This window comes from Littorina saxatilis, linkage group LG9, assembly GCF_037325665.1.
Source record: "Littorina saxatilis isolate snail1 linkage group LG9, US_GU_Lsax_2.0, whole genome shotgun sequence".
In the NCBI taxonomy this organism is placed as follows: Eukaryota; Metazoa; Mollusca; class Gastropoda; order Littorinimorpha; family Littorinidae; genus Littorina; species Littorina saxatilis.
The window spans coordinates 59366541-59378598 of NC_090253.1; positions in this window are offsets into that span (position 1 = coordinate 59366541).

Here is a 12058-nt window from a genome sequence, read left to right on the forward strand (position 1 = left end):
AATACGGTGTACCACAAGGATCGGTTTTAGGACCCCTCCTCTTCTCTATATACATTAATGACCTCCCCCTACATATTCAAAATGTATGTGAACTTTTTGCAGATGACACCACAATTCACTCCAGCAACACAAATGTAACTCGCTTATCAGAATCACTTCAAAGGAGTTTAAACCAGTTGACAGAGTGGACTGAACTAAACCATATGTCTCTTAACCCAAAGAAAACCAAATATATGGTCATAACAACAAGACAAAAACGCCAGAATATTTGTTCAGCTGGTCCTGCTTTAATGATAGATGGTGAAATAGTGGAAAAAGTCGACCATCACAAACTGCTGGGTGTTAATATCGATAACAACTTGTCTTGGTCAACCCACATAGAGCAACTTAGTAAAGTGGTGTCTAAGAAAGTGTATCTCTTATCTAGAATTAAACACTTCCTGAACTGCCAAACCAGAAAGTTATTCTTCATTGCTCATATTCAATCTGTTATTGATTACGCATCCACTCTATGGGACTCCGCAAGTGAAAATTCCTTAAAACCACTCAGCAGATTACATAAAAGAGCGCTAAAAGTAGTATTACTAAAGCACACTACCCTCACAGAGTTAGACTACATATGCTTACATTAAGGGATCTTACCTCTAAAGTCAAGACTGCTTTTTAACAAAGGAATCTTTATGCATAAAATTATATCCGAAACTCTACCCCAAACCATTTGTTCAAAGTTCTCTTTGAAGAATTCACACCACCTTATGAAATTTAACACTCCTCTTCCTAGGATAGACTTATTTAAGTCTAGTCTAGTTTATTCAGGTGGCCGTCTCTGGAACGCTCTTCCGAATGCCTTACGGGAAGCTACAGCACAGATTCTTTCAAAAACAAATATATATCCCATTTAATGAAAATAGTATATTCTTGATTGTTATGTCCTTTGGGACACAGTCACTCACTTTTGATTTATTGTTTTGTTCACGAAATTATGATGTTCTGCATAATATCCATTGTCTTACAGAGTTGATGTACTATTGCATAGTATTCTGACTCTAATTGACTTGCAAAGTTTTGCTTTGCACCTTGTCATGAACATTTATAAACTACAATGTTTCATATAATGCACTTATGTACATAAACTTATACTGTTTTACTAATTATGTAAGTATGTAGTAGTAGTTATTATAGTAGATTTAGTCCCTCTTTAGGGCGAGGGCCAGATGCAAAAAAGTATACCAATGCTTATTCTGTTACCCTCGTAAAATAAAGAATTGTCATTGTCATTGTCATTGTCATTGTCTCTCTCTCCCTCTCTCTCGCTCGCTCTCTCTCGATCTCTCTCTCTCTTTTGCCCTCTCTCTCGCTCTCTCTCGCTCTTTATCTCTCTCTCTCTTTCTCTCTCTCTCTCTCTCTCTCTCTCTCTCTCTCTCTCTCTCTCTCTCTCTCTCTCTCCTGTCGTTCCCCACCCCCCGTCCTCTCTCTCCCCCTCCCCCTTGTTATCCTTCAAGCAGAAGACTACGAGTACAAAAACAGAGAGAGAAGAAATCATCATCAAGAAGCAAATCGATCTCCGCATGAAATGCCAGCAGACAGGACATAAAGCCTCGTGGAGAAGGCAGAAACAATTGAAGGCACAGGACTGGGGGCTGAGTGGCACGTGAAGGACCTATGGAAGTCTCGCTGGTGCTTTCACACAATCTCTTGGAGACTGTCCTCACACACACACTCAGACACACACACTCACACGCACGCAGCCACGCAGCCACGCACGTATGCACATACGCAAGCACGCACGCACGCACGCACACATACACACACACACCAAACACATACACACACACAAACACACACACACACGCGCACACACACGTACACACACACACACAAAGTGAAAAAAAGTTGCTTGATAGTCTCCGCTCCAGACTTTGCCCAAATCTTCGACTTAATTTAACCGTTAAGATTGTTGACGCTCAAAACTGACTTAGTGGAGAAGAGTGGGGACTATAAATAAATAACTGTATGGGTTTTGTAACACTGACTGACTACATGCAATTTGTGTCCACAGTTTTAGAAACCATACGCCAAGTGATTGTGAAGGAGTGAATATTCTTTCTTGTATATATTCGGGCACACTTTCCCGCGTAATATTAAAGGCCAATCACTAGTGAGGGGTGTGTTTGAAACACGTGGACATGGAGCGTGTGTGGAAAGTTTGCCTCAATAAAAAAACGAGAATCCACTCTTTCATAAACCGTCTATTTCTCTTTTGAATGTTCAAGGATACGTTTCGCAGTTGGTCATGTTATTAACGGCTCACAAAAATAGTGTTATCTCGCCGCCCCCCCCCCCCCCCCCCCCCCCTCTTTCTCCTTCCTTTTCCCAAATGACCACCAACCTTTCCCCCTTCCCACTTCTTATCTCACACCTCCGCCACTGAAATAACATTTTCTAAAGACAACGACGAACACGCAGACTGTCTATCATACACGCAGAATCGTACAGTATTACCCCTCTCTCACCCGGATCGTTTTGTTAAAAATTAATTTTGATTACAATTTTCAGATTTTTAATGACCAAAGTCATTAATTATTTTTTAAGCCTTCAAGCTGAAATGCAATACCAAAGTCCGGCCTTCGTCGAAGATTGCTTTGCCAAAATTTCAATCAATTTGATTGAAAAATGAGGGTGTGACAGTGCCGCCTCAACTTTTACAAAATGCCGGATATGACGTCATCAAAGACATTTATTGAAAATATGAAAATATGTCTGGGGATATCATACCCAGGAACTCTCATGAAAAAATGTCATAAAGATCGGTCTAGTAGTTTACTCTGAATCGCTCTACACACACACACTCAGACAGACAGACAGACACACACACACACACTTATTCCCCCCTCTGCCTCTTTACCTCTGTAAACTTGTAGAGCTAGTTATTTTTCGATAATGACCCAGCAACCAAACAAATAACGAGTCAGCAACAGCCTGAATCCTCGATAGTGCAATGGGTTGAGAAGCTGTTCTGTTTTGGTACTACTTTTGCGACTGAAAAGTTCAAAACGCTCTATACGTACGAAATATACATCTCTGGAGCAAACAATACAAACATACCGCATTTAAATTAACAACTACAGGCCTGAACACATGAATCTCCATATAAAATCCATGAGTTCGGTTGTTTTCTGAATATAGATCTGCTGTGCACACACCGTTCATCACAAGCAAATTCCCAAGGCAAGTAACTCATACTCTTGCCGACAAGAGTAGTTCCCCTTCTTTTAACGCAGTTTCTTCGACAACACTGACTGCAATCCGACGGTCAGTTTTCAACAATATTTCATTTTATAAACAGATCACACGCAACCAAATGCACACATCTCATCAATTTAAACAACATAAAGCGGTTTCATACACTATTTTCCCCAAAAAACTGAACTTCATACAGTAATTAACGTTGGAACACGGGTGCAAAAGTTCGTCTGCTAGTCCCATTTGACGAAAGAACATTATCTTTAGCGATACTAAAACATAAACAGAACACACAATATCTGCCTTTACCGCCACAGCAGAATAACAGCTTATCTGTGTACTTGATTTTAGTCTAAAACAGGGAAACTGACAAGAAGTGTTAACAGAATGGAATGATTTGCACGGAACTATACAACCGCGCATTAATCGATCGCCTGCGCAGGTTGACTGGTTGAGTGATTCGGATTCGATCAAACTTTCGCACAAAAACTCCTGTTTTCTTTGAATAACTGAAGAAAGGGGGAATAAAGAGGTTACACACCTCGTCTCAGTGATTATTAAAAATAATGGTCTCAGTTCGCGGTCATGAAAAAGCTCGCTGAAGCTCGCATTTTTCATGATCCGCTAACTTCGACCATTATTTTTAATAATCACTGAGACTCGGCATGTAACCTCTACATAAACACAAACACACACGCACACACACACATACACCACGACCCTCGTCTCGATTCCCCCCTCTATGTTAAAACATTTAGTTAAAACTTGACTAAATGTAAAAAGAAAAGATAAATGAAAAACACAGATAAATGAATAATAATAACATAAATCAACGACGAATAGGACACAAGAAATGAAATAATAGATAAAAAGCTCATCACGCGCTCCCAAAGTGCAGCTATCAAATACGGTGCATACAAACCCCTTGAAAAACTACTCCGTAGAAGAGACAGTCTCTGCTCAGAATTTAACTGTCTTCCGACCAAAGGGTCTTGGACAATCAAACAAAACATCGGCGCTTTCTATGCGGCCAGAAAATGGAAGTTGAGAGAGAAGGGGAGAATAAAATCGATTCTGTGATCGCGTTGATGACACTGGGAGATGGGACGCGGTCCTCTGAAATCTCCATCTTCTCCCTTCGTCTTGACGGCGTGAAACTACTTAAAGGAAATTGCCTAGGTTTTTTTTATAAGTTGTTTTAAGGGTAATCGTTTGGGTTGGGTTTTTTCCTCTTCTGTGTTCGCAACTTGAGCGTAAATGTAATGTGGTAGTTTGTATCCCTGCCGCACGGGAGGTCACACGCCGTCTAAACTTTGAGAGAATGGTACGTGTTGCTGAGGTGGGCAGACACGCAAAGAAGCGAAGGAAGTCCTTCATTCCAGCCACTAAATGTGTTTATACGTGTCAGTAATGACTAAAGGGATCGTTGTTGCGTAACGATTATAACGTGAAGTATACAACACAGCGTTCTAGATGATCAAACGTGTAGCAAAGACCTGTACGTAAAAGGTGTAGAAATTGCGTCACCCGTGACTACCTTTTTTCTCCATTGTTGCAAATGCATACGTTGTATTGCTCCCACCAAGACTGCAGATCTTGGCAAACGGGTGACATAAAAACTAGATTTGATGACGTTACCCGCACACGTTTCCGTACACGTGCTGAAAAGTGCTGATCTAGATCTTGCTAATGTAAACAACGGCAAGATAAATTCATTCTTTACTTGCTTTTGTTCTGCAGCTCATCTTGGTAACTGAAAAAGAATATGACCTGTTCTTTAACTAGACAAGTCAAGGCACAGTTTAACTGCAAAAATCCAGATTCCTAAAATCAAGCGAACACATGACAGTTAACTTATGGCAAGTAATATTATATTGAGGCATGGGGGTGGGGGGGGGGGGAGAGAAACTTTGTACGACATAAAATGGACGAGAAAATGGTGTACTCAGTCTCTTCTTTGTGTCCAAAACTAATATTGCTGTAAGTAACAATCTTATTGTCTATCGGGTAAAAGATTCACTTCAATTAGGCAACCACCTTAACTGTCTGAGGATTCACGCGTGGCTGGGGCTGGATGCATGACGACGTCGTAGGGAGCGGCGCAGTGGTAGCCAATGATTCAATCAATCAATGACGCTTATATCGCGCATATTCCGTGGGTACAGTTCTAGGCGCTCTGCAGTGATGCCGTGTGAGATGAAATTTTATACGGCCAGTAATTGCAGCCATTTCGGCGCATATTTACCTTTCACGGCCTATTATTCCAAGTCACACGGGTATAGGTAGACAATTATTAACTGTGCCTAAGCAATTTTTGCCAGGAAAGACCCTTTAGTCAATCGTGGGATCTTTAACGTGCACACCCAATGTAGTGTACACGGGGGGGAGTTCGGACACCGAAGAGAGTCTGCACACAAATTTGACTCTGAAATAAATTTCCGCCGAACCTGGGATCGAACTCACGCTGACAGCGGCCAACTGAATACAAATCCAGCGCGCTACCAACTGAGCTATATCCCCGCCCACATCCGAGACGACGGAATAATGAGCTTTCCTCCCTGGGCTTCAGGAAATGAGTGTTTCCTCTGCAACATTTCCTGTCGTCATTATGGAGTGGGTAATTATGTCCACAGACATGGATTTCGTGTGCATACATGCATACCTGTGTGCTCACGTCTTTGTAAGCCCGGATGCTCGTGCACACCTGTTTAGGGGGCCCGGGTAGCTCAGGTGGTAGAGCACTGGACTTGTGATCGAAAGGTCGCTGGTTCGGATCTGGGCCGGGACGGACACAGGTCAACCTTATGTGCAGACCCAGAGACGGTATCCATCTCCCACCCCCGTGTCACCACGGTGGCACGTAAAAGACCTCGGTCATTCTGCCATAAGTGCAGATGGCTGATACCACCTAAACACGCATACACTTGTGTATCTCATCTAAACCCGGAGGGCGTAAAACTTGAATATCTCTCGCACACCTGTTTAAAGATCAAATTAAGTCCAGACAGCTGATAGACGCGCACACACAGAGGCAAACACAGGCAGATAGACAGTCAAACCGACCGACACACCTATAGCTACACACACAGACATACAGACACCCACACAGTCACACACAAAGACACAAATAGACGTATAGTCATAATCAGCCTGACACATAGCTACAAGCAGTTTAACTCAGACACACACACTGACACACTCACACACACACACACACACACACACACACATACACACGCACACACATACATACACATACACACACACACACACACACACACACACACACACACACACACACACAACTGTCGAGACTCACAGACACACAGACAAACACAAACGCACAGCAGATAATTCCTGGTAATGCTTTCCGTAGACAGAGTGAGTGGGAATCTCAGAGAGACGCAGCAAAAGACAGAGTGAGTGGGAATCTCAGAGAGACGCAGCAAAAGACAGAGTGAGTGGGAATCTCAGAGAGACGCAGCAAAAGACAGAGTGAGTGGGAATCTCAGAGAGACGCAGCAAAAGACAGAGTGAGTGGGAATCTCAGAGAGACGCAGCAAAAGACAGAGTGAGTGGGAATCTCAGAGAGACGCAGCAAAAGACAGAACGCCAGCATGGTGTGGCTCTGACACATTCTGCGGCAAATGGAGGAAGATGGTGATAGAGACGGTAGGGTGGATTGAGGGGGGTGGGGGGAAGTGGCTTGTCGACGGCGGCAAAAAGGCAGGGAGATCGAAGACTAGACTTCTTCTGCGTTCGTGGGCTTAGACTCCCACGTACACTCGTATTTTTGCACGAGTGGAAATTTACGTGTATAACCGTTTTTACCCCGCCATTTAGGCAGCCATACGCCGCTTTCGGAGGAAGCATGCTGGGTATTTTCGTGTTTCTATAACCAACCGAACTCTTACATGGATTACAGGATCTTTTCCGTGCGCACGGCTTGGTCTTGTGCTTGGGTGTACACACGAAGGGGGATAAGCCACTAGCAGGTCTGCACTTAAGTTGACCTGGGAGATCGGACAAATCTCCACACTTAACCCACCAGGCGGCCGCGGCCGGGATTTGAACCCTCGACCTTCCGATTAAGAGGCCGATGTCTTACCACCCCGCCACAGCGCCCGTCGAAGACTAAACAAAAACCCCATGCAGAACAAACGAATGTGTGCTGGTCATGGAAGGCATTCGGGGTTCCGTTTCTTCCGACACAAATTGACAGCAAGAGAAATTCCAGTTCCAATTGATCTGCTTTTACGCTTGCGCGTTTCGTTCGTGCCTCGGGTCGTAATTTGAATCCTTTGCATTCGGTCTCTGGGGTAAAGGGCCGCAACTCAAGATGAGGCCAGATCGACAAGGTGGCCTCCCTTGGGCGCGTGATGTTTGTGAATTGATCGTCGAAAAGAGATTTGCAAATGATGAAAGTTTATTTTCTTTTTCTTACAAAAAAAACACACACACACACACACACAAAAGACATAACTAATGTAATGATAATCTTTATAACATTCTCTAAAACGAAAACGCTTTGGAGGAATCAAGTTTCTGCACTGAAACATCAGTGGTTTAACAATCGTTAACACACACACAAGCGCACACACACACACACATACACACACGCACACACACACACACACACACAGACACAGACACAGACCAAACACACATACACACACACACACACACACACACACACACACACACACACACACACACACACACACACACACACACACGTTGTTTTTTTGTGTGTGTTTTTTTTAACATGATACAAACGTATAAAATGTTATACATTAACAAAAAGCATTAATCCTTAAACACGAAGCAACAAATTGAACGATATGAATGCTTACCTAATATTTTCGCGGTTATCATTATTAAAACGTTTAGTATTGCTAAAAGGAATCAGCGAACATACATTTTAATTGTTTACCGGTAAACATACAGCGCAGAAGACATGTACATGAAGAAAACAACGACAGCAATAATTGAACGATCAGGGGCGGGGATGTAGCTCAGTCAGGGCGGGGATGTAGCTCAGTCAGGGCGGGGATGTAGCTCAGTCAGGGCGGGGATGTAGCTCAGTCAGGGCGGGGATGTAGCTCAGTCAGGGCGGGGATGTAGCTCAGTCAGGGCGGGGATGTAGCTCAGTCAGGGCGGGGATGTAGCTCAGTCAGGGCGGGGATGTAGCTCAGTCAGGGCGGGGATGTAGCTCAGTCAGGGCGGGGATGTAGCTCAGTCAGGGCGGGGATGTAGCTCAGTCAGGGCGGGGATGTAGCTCAGTCAGGGCGGGGATGTAGCTCAGTCAGGGCGGGGATGTAGCTCAGTCAGGGCGGGGATGTAGCTCAGTCAGGGCGGGGATGTAGCTCAGTCAGGGCGGGGATGTAGCTCAGTCAGGGCGGGGATGTAGCTCAGTCAGGGCGGGGATGTAGCTCAGTCAGGGCGGGGATGTAGCTCAGTCAGGGCGGGGATGTAGCTCAGTCAGGGCGGGGATGTAGCTCAGTCAGGGCGGGGATGTAGCTCAGTCAGGGCGGGGATGTAGCTCAGTCAGGGCGGGGGTGTAGCTCAGTCAGGGCGGGGGTGTAGCTCAGTCAGGGCGGGGGTGTAGCTCAGTCAGGGCGGGGATGTAGCTCAGTCAGGGCGGGGATGTAGCTCAGTCAGGGCGGGGATGTAGCTCAGTCAGGGCGGGGATGTAGCTCAGTCAGGGCGGGGATGTAGCTCAGTCAGGGCGGGGATGTAGCTCAGTCAGGGCGGGGATGTAGCTCAGTCAGGGCGGGGATGTAGCTCAGTCAGGGCGGGGATGTAGCTCAGTCAGGGCGGGGATGTAGCTCAGTCAGGGCGGGGATGTAGCTCAGTCAGGGCGGGGATGTAGCTCAGTCAGGGCGGGGATGTAGCTCAGTCAGGGCGGGGATGTAGCTCAGTCAGGGCGGGGATGTAGCTCAGTCAGGGCGGGGATGTAGCTCAGTCAGGGCGGGGGTGTAGCTCAGTCAGGGCGGGGGTGTAGCTCAGTCAGGGCGGGGATGTAGCTCAGTCAGGGCGGGGATGTAGCTCAGTCAGGGCGGGGATGTAGCTCAGTCAGGGCGGGGATGTAGCTCAGTCAGGGCGGGGATGTAGCTCAGTCAGGGCGGGGATGTAGCTCAGTCAGGGCGGGGGTGTAGCTCAGTCAGGGCGGGGTTGTAGCTCAGTCAGGGCGGGGATGTAGCTCAGTCAGGGCGGGGATGTAGCTCAGTCACGGCTGGGATGTAGCTCAGTCAGGGCGGGGATGTAGCTCAGTCAGGGCGGGGATGTAGCTCAGTCAGGGCGGGGATGTAGCTCAGTCAGGGCGGGGATGTAGCTCAGTCAGGGCGGGGGTGTAGCTCAGTCAGGGCGGGGATGTAGCTCAGTCAGGGCGGGGGTGTAGCTCAGTCAGGGCGGGGGTGTAGCTCAGTCAGGGCGGGGATGTAGCTCAGTCAGGGCGGGGATGTAGCTCAGTCAGGGCGGGGGTGTAGCTCAGTCAGGGCGGGGGTGTAGCTCAGTCAGGGCGGGGATGTAGCTCAGTCAGGGCGGGGATGTAGCTCAGTCAGGGCGGGGATGTAGCTCAGTCAGGGCGGGGATGTAGCTCAGTCAGGGCGGGGATGTAGCTCAGTCAGGGCGGGGATGTAGCTCAGTCAGGGCGGGGGTGTAGCTCAGTCAGGGCGGGGATGTAGCTCAGTCAGGGCGGGGATGTAGCTCAGTCAGGGCGGGGATGTAGCTCAGTCAGGGCGGGGATGTAGCTCAGTCAGGGCGGGGATGTAGCTCAGTCAGGGCGGGGATGTAGCTCAGTCAGGGCGGGGATGTAGCTCAGTCAGGGCGGGGATGTAGCTCAGTCAGGGCGGGGATGTAGCTCAGTCAGGGCGGGGGTGTAGCTCAGTCAGGGCGGGGGTGTAGCTCAGTCAGGGCGGGGATGTAGCTCAGTCAGGGCGGGGATGTAGCTCAGTCAGGGCGGGGGTGTAGCTCAGTCAGGGCGGGGGTGTAGCTCAGTCAGGGCGGGGATGTAGCTCAGTCAGGGCGGGGATGTAGCTCAGTCAGGGCGGGGATGTAGCTCAGTCAGGGCGGGGATGTAGCTGTCAGGGCGGGGATGTAGCTCAGTCAGGGCGGGGATGTAGCTCAGTCAGGGCGGGGGTGTAGCTCAGTCAGGGCGGGGATGTAGCTCAGTCAGGGCGGGGATGTAGCTCAGTCAGGGCGGGGATGTAGCTCAGTCACGGCTGGGATGTAGCTCAGTCAGGGCGGGGATGTAGCTCAGTCAGGGCGGGGATGTAGCTCAGTCAGGGCGGGGATGTAGCTCAGTCAGGGCGGGGATGTAGCTCAGTCAGGGCGGGGGTGTAGCTCAGTCAGGGCGGGGATGTAGCTCAGTCAGGGCGGGGGTGTAGCTCAGTCAGGGCGGGGGTGTAGCTCAGTCAGGGCGGGGATGTAGCTCAGTCAGGGCGGGGATGTAGCTCAGTCAGGGCGGGGATGTAGCTCAGTCAGGGCGGGGATGTAGCTCAGTCAGGGCGGGGATGTAGCTCAGTCAGGGCGGGGATGTAGCTCAGTCAGGGCGGGGGTGTAGCTCAGTCAGGGCGGGGATGTAGCTCAGTCAGGGCGGGGATGTAGCTCAGTCAGGGCGGGGATGTAGCTCAGTCACGGCTGGGATGTAGCTCAGTCAGGGCGGGGATGTAGCTCAGTCAGGGCGGGGATGTAGCTCAGTCAGGGCGGGGATGTAGCTCAGTCAGGGCGAGGATGTAGCTCAGTCAGGGCAGGGATGTAGCTCAGTCAGGGCGAGGATGTAGCTCAGTCAGGGCAGGGATGTAGCTCAGTCAGGGCGGGGATGTAGCTCAGTCAGGGCGAGGATGTAGCTCAGTCAGGGCAGGGATGTAGCTCAGTCAGGGCGGGGATGTAGCTCAGTCAGGGCGGGGATGTAGCTCAGTCAGGGCGGGGGTGTAGCTCAGTCAGGGCGGGGATGTAGCTCAGTCAGGGCGGGGATGTAGCTCAGTCAGGGCGGGGGTGTAGCTCAGTCAGGGCGGGGATGTAGCTCAGTCAGGGCGGGGATGTAGCTCAGTCAGGGCGGGGATGTAGCTCAGTCACGGCTGGGATGTAGCTCAGTCAGGGCGGGGATGTAGCTCAGTCAGGGCGGGGATGTAGCTCAGTCAGGGCGGGGATGTAGCTCAGTCAGGGCGAGGATGTAGCTCAGTCAGGGCAGGGATGTAGCTCAGTCAGGGCGAGGATGTAGCTCAGTCAGGGCAGGGATGTAGCTCAGTCAGGGCGGGGATGTAGCTCAGTCAGGGCGAGGATGTAGCTCAGTCAGGGCAGGGATGTAGCTCAGTCAGGGCGGGGATGTAGCTCAGTCAGGGCGGGGATGTAGCTCAGTCAGGGCGGGGATGTAGCTCAGTCAGGGCGGGGATGTAGCTCAGTCAGGGCGGGGATGTAGCTCAGTCAGGGCGGGGATGTAGCTCAGTCAGGGCGGGGATGTAGCTCAGTCAGGGCGGGGATGTAGCTCAGTCAGGGCAGGGATGTAGCTCAGTCAGGGCGAGGATGTAGCTCAGTCAGGGCAGGGATGTAGCTCAGTCAGGGCGGGGATGTAGCTCAGTCAGGGCGGGGATGTAGCTCAGTCAGGGCGGGGATGTAGCTCAGTCAGGGCGAGGATGTAGCTCAGTCAGGGCAGGGATGTAGCTCAGTCAGGGCGAGGATGTAGCTCAGTCAGGGCAGGGATGTAGCTCAGTCAGGGCGGGGATGTAGCTCAGTCAGGGCGAGGATGTAGCTCAGTCAGGGCAGGGATGTAGCTCAGTCAGGGCGGGGATGTAGCTCAGTCAGGGCGGGGATG